We start from the raw sequence: 6000 nt of genomic DNA, 5'->3' as shown, positions 1-6000 counted from the left end.
AATCGCTCGGGATAATTTCGCATGAAACTCTCCTTACTAGGCACAATCTCAGAATTGGATGGACCCAATATTTCCTTTCTTTTTCTCTTTTTAAGAAGAAAGAGGGCAACAAAATCATCCTCACTGCTTGACGCGTCCATTTTGTATTTTTTGCGTTTTTTCCCGCAAAGGTTTAATAAATACGCATCGGACTCAGTGTGCAAGGTTTCTGTGCGTGGCGAATTTTAAGGCTGACGAACACGAAAAAACGCATACGAAAATTTCGGACTCAGTGTGCAATGGCCTTAAGTGTGAATCACAGAAGCAGATTGATAAACTCCTAGAGAAAACATTGAAGTCAGGTATTAAATTATGGTAATTGAGAACCTGACAACTAAAATTTAGATGAAATTTGAAACGTTATTAAGAACTAGAATAACTATTATTCTTTCTTTAAGATAAAATAAGCAGAAGCAGAGTTACAGGATTAACAGTTGCTAAATGTAAAATATATGAGAAAGGCATGGGTTAGGGTTAGGATTAGGATTAAACAAAAAGCTTGTTGTTGACTATGAAAAGAACGGTTACTCGGTTACTGACGTAACCTCGGTTCTCTCTAGAGAGGGAACGAGTGTTGCGTAAGTTTAGCTTACGCTACGGGAAAATTTATCCTTAATCTTTAATAATTTAAAACGCATTTGCTGCAGCAGCAGACCTAGGCGAGGCAGCTCGCGCGCCTATTGGCTGCTCTGCGGCAACTGCTGCAACCTATCAGTTAGGGTTAGGGACTTCAGCGCCAATGGGAAGCTCTCCCTGCGCTACGTCATGGCCCGCCAATATGGGTGTGGCCTAGGCCTATAAATACCCATCGCTCAGGTTGCACTATGATTTCAGTCGACTGGAAGGGAAACCATAACGCAGCACAAGCACGGCAGGTTACGCAACACTCGTTCCGTCTCTAGAGAGAACCGAGGTTACATTAGTAACTGAGTGTCGTTCTCTTACGAGAGTACTCTCATGTTGCGTAAGTTTAGCTTACGCTACGGGAACCCCATGTAAAACGCCGTGCGTGCTAAGATTCCAACACAAATGTCCCAAGGGCAGTTTGCCCAGGGCTCATGTATAACTGGAATAGACGCATAGCGGCAGAACGGGGCGGGACGACTCGGTATTATGAAGATAGGTGCTTACACGTATATACAGTTAAGGCAATATATCAACCTTGAAACTGAATAGGCCCACAGGACGTTGCAATATATCAACAGTCTAAGCGAACTGAGTTGGGTAGACGTTGTTAATATAGCATATTCAGACTGAGAACAGCCTAGCCTGTAGGGCAGGCACTTCTAGGTTGTAGAACCTTATAAATGTAGACAGGGAGGCCCAGCCTGCTGCCATACAAATATCTTGAAGTGAGACCCCACTTGTCCAGGCCCACGACGAGGCCATGCCTCTTAGTTGAGTGGGCCCTAACGCCCAAGGGGCAATCCAGGCCCTTGGAAGCGTAAGCCGACACAATAGCGTCTACTATCCATCTGGACAGGGTCTGTTTCGAGATGGCTAGCCCTTTAACGCAGCCACCAAAAGAAACGAAAAGCTGCTCTGTCTGCTGGAAGGCAGCAGAACGTTCCACATAAATCCTCAAGGCCCTTACTGGGTAAAGGAAATTAACCCCATCCTCACTATCGGATGCAGGAGGGCTGACAGGGAAATAACTTGCGCTTTAAACGGAGTCGCAAGCACCCTTTGGGACATAGCCGTGCCTTGGTTTGAGGATGACCTTAGAGTCATTAGGCCCAAATTCCAGACACGAAGCACTCACCGAGAGTGCGTGTAGGTCACCCACCCGTTTTACTGAGGCCAGTGCCAGCAGAAAAGCGGTTTGAAGGAAAGGTATTTTAGCTCCACCGCGTGTAAAGGTTCAAATGGGTCACCTTTCAAGGCCTCTAGGACCATAGAAAGGTCCCAAACTGGAACCGAGGGGGGTCGAGGAGGGTTCAGCCTCCTAGCTCGCCTGAGGAAACGGATTATGAGGTCATTCTTTCCCAGCGACTGGCCATTTACAGGCTTCGTAAATGCTGCTATGGCCGCCACATACACCTTGAGCGTGGATGGGGTTCACCCGCTGTCCAACAGCTCTTGCAAGAAAGAAAGCACCACCGTTACCTCACAATGTAGCGGGTCCAATTCATGAGCTGAACACCATTCAGCGAACACTGACCATTTAGCCGTCTAGTAGACGGAGCTCTAGCCTGTGTGATCGTGTTCATCACTCCCTCCGGGAGGTGAAATGGTAATAATTGATCGCCCACACATGTAGGGCCCACAGCTTGGAGTATGGGTGCCAAATTGCACCCTCGGCCTGAGACAACAGGTCCTCCCTCAGTGGAATCGGCCATGGAGCTGTGTTCCCCAGTTCCATCAACTCTGGGAACCAAACTTGATTATCTCAGAGCGGGGCTACCAGGATTATCGAGCATTTGCACTCCCTGACTCGCTTGATTACTTGTGGTAACAAGGTGACTGGGGGAAATGCATAGAGAGTGTGTCTGGGCCAGTCTGGGCCCTTTCTTTTGAAAATAACATTGGGCAATGAGCGTTGGCTTGTGACGCGAATAGGTCTACCTCCGCTCGTCCGAAGATGTCCCAGATGTTTTGCACCACCAGGGGATGCAGGGACCATTCCCCTGGGGGAAGCTTGGCCCTGGACAACATGTCTGGGCCCACGTTCAGGACGCCCGGGACATGCGCTGCTCTCAGCGAGCACAGATTGTGTTGGGCCCATATAAGGATGCATTTTGCTCTCGCAAAAAGGCTCCGGGACCTGAGGCCGCCCTGACGGTTTATAAAGGACACCACTGACATATTGTCTGTTCTGACTAGAACATGGTGGTTCCTCAGCACAGGGAGGACAAACTGTAGGGCGTTCTCGACCGCTTTCATCTCTAGACAGTTTATGTGCAGATGCTTCTCTGCGTCTGATCACAGGCCCATCGATGGCCTCCCTTCGTAATGGGCGCCCCAACCCGTGTTGGAGGCATCTGTCGAGACTACTTTGACTGCTGAGGCTAAGCCCAGGTTCACGCCAGACTGGTACCAGTCGGCCCTCGTCCACAGTTTCAGCGCTGCCGCGCATGTCTGATTCACCGTGAGATGCAGCAAACCTGATGTCCACGCTCGCGCTGGAACACGCCGCCTCAGCCATAGCTGAAAAGGGCGCATGTACAGCAGTCCCAGCCGCAGCACCGTCGAGGCTGAGGCCATAAGACCCATCATCCTCTGAAACACTCTGAGGGGAAGGTTCCTCCCTACTATGAATGTCGCTGCTAGGCGCTGGATTACTGCCCCACGTTCTCACGTTAGGCGCGCCGACATAGACCTGGAGTCCAACTCTATCCCCTGAAAGGACGTTTCCTGGCTGGGAGATAGATTGCTTTTGGCCCAGTTGACTCTGAGACCCAACTGTTCCAGATGGTCCAGCAATAGCACTCTGTGCAATACCAGTTCCTCTTTCGACTGCGCTATAATCAGCCAGTCGTCCAAATAGTTCATAATTCTCACGGCCCTTCATCTGAGGGGCGCGAACGCCATATCCATGCATTTCATAAATGTACGAGGTGCTAAAGACAGGCCGAACGGAAGGACGGTGTACTGATAAGCCTGGCCCTCGAAGGCGAATCTCAAGAATGGCCTGTGACGGGCTGCTATTTGAATCTGAAAGTAGGCGTCTTTCAGATCCACTGATATAAACCAGTCCCCCGGTCGAATTCGAGCGAGGATTTGTCTGGTTGTGAGCATTTTGAACGAGCGTATCATAAGAGCTTTGTTCAAACGCCTGAGATCTAGTATGGGGCGGATCCCGCCGTCCTTCTTCGTAACTAAGAAGTAACGGCTGTAAAACCCCGACTCGCTCTCTGCCAAGGGGACGGTCTCTACCGGCCCTTTTCTTAGCAAATTCGCTATCTCGGTGCGAAGTAGGTGTGCTACTTCCTGATTCACCGAGGTGTCGACCCGGGCTGTGAAGCGCGGCGGTCTGCGAGCGAATTGTAGCGAATAGCCCCGTTTCACTATCTCTATCACCCATTTTGAGACCCCTGGAATCGATTCCCACGCTTTTACGTGAATGGCCAAGGGTAGAATGAAATCTGAGCTCCGGTCGCTGATATTCAGGGACTCGGGGAACCGGCCATGATGACATACTTTGTTCACCAAGTTCATTTTCAATGGGGCAGTCGGCACTTCGTGCGGCGGCTTTGTAACTTACATCCCGGCCGTACATCGAGGCTGTGTGAGCTCGCGGCACGAGGCACGGGGTGCTTCGTAACACAGATACAGTCATGTTCATAGGTAGGGGTGAGCACTGTACAGCGGGCACATTCCCTACACGTGAAACATGAACTGGGTAGTGGGCACTTTTCCTACACTTAGCGGACGAGCGGCATGAGCCAGCTTTACTGTATTCGACCCTGGATGAGTGTGACACACAGAGAGGGTAGTGCTTATGTGTAGGAGTGGGCACTGGGTAGTGGGCACATTTCCTACATACAAAACACTCAATCTGATGAGAAGACAACATAGAACATGGGACGAGCTTTAAGTTGATTGATCATCGAGCTCTGTCTGTTAGTTATTACTTTGGCCATTTGTGATGTGCAGTAGATTTGAATTACTTTCCGGACAGGTTTAAGTATTGATGTGTAAATTAGAATTGTGAAGTCGTAGATAGCCGTCCGTCATGTGTTGAGACAATGTTATAGATTTTACAACGACAACAAAGTGACATGTAGGCTAAGCAAATATCAGATTATCCAGAGAGCCCTTAACAGTTATGTATTGTAAAAGGAGGAGATTGTTGTTTGACTGACGTTAACTAAGTCTGTACACCACGACCTGACCTGACCAATTGATGACCTGGAGAATGTTCGTAGACGACAGTTGCTTAAGAGACCAAACAATAGGTTTAATAGTATAATATTCACCATATATCTAGCAACAGTTCAACTGCAATGTGAAGTTTATGCAACAATACCATAAACTAATAAGTAAGAATTTCTTACCTTATATCTTTCTTGTCTTCAAATCGCGTTCTTCTTCTTCTGATGTAAATCCAATGTAAGCTCACAGCGCGTCTTCCAAACTCGACGAAAAGCAGAGACTTGTGAAGTGTTTTGGTGTTTTGTGTTTGAGGTAACGAGGGCGTTCGCGTTCCATGTGGAGATTTGCATGTTAATCTCTTTTGCGCGAGTGGGCGTGGCCGAATTAAAAGTAATTAGCAAGCGTTTGAGATACTGGACATCCTGTTGGTTTTATACAAATTACTTAAACAGAGAATATTTGTTTTCAGTTTGAATCCGATCATTTAAAAGTACACACTTAAATGTGTATAAAGGTATATGGCTCATAAATGTGTGAGAAGTATTCGCTGAGTTTTGTTTCAGTTTATAGACGTGCTCAAGAAAAAAAAGTTCACCGCGACGGAGAGGCAGAACGCACACCCTGTTTATTTTCTTTATTTTACAAAAGCACAATGTTTTGATTTGATTGTAAGTGGACACATACAAAAGTAGAAATATCACAGATTATTTTTTTATATTTCTTTTTTCTGTATAACCATAAATGACGGAGTAATTTAAGTTTATTGTACTACAATGTGAAGAAAATCCAGCAAAACGCGGGGGCGCGTTTTCCGACCTCAGAGGGTTAACATGAGCAAAATGGGTTGAATGTTTTTCAGGGGAACAAGGACCCTGAGTGCTATTCAGTGAGAAAAATTATCTGGTGACAATATGTTTCAGGCTGTTGATTCCACAGGTCACACCAAAAGGGACGACCGGCTAGACAAGCGGTCACTGACAAAATAGCTAGGGTCTGCATTCACAGGTGACAGCCGGCAAGAAGTGGTTCATTCCAGTGGAGGTGCGGTCGGGATCTAAGGGAAAATCTTGTAAGGATCGGAAATTGATCGGAGAGTGTGAGACCTGGGTCCACGCCTCTCACCTTAGACTACACCAACCAACCTCA

Source organism: Leuciscus leuciscus (genome assembly GCF_965113295.1).
Source record: "Leuciscus leuciscus genome assembly, chromosome: 7".
NCBI lineage: Eukaryota > Metazoa > Chordata > Actinopteri > Cypriniformes > Leuciscidae > Leuciscus > Leuciscus leuciscus.
This window is presented reverse-complemented; position numbering follows the sequence as displayed.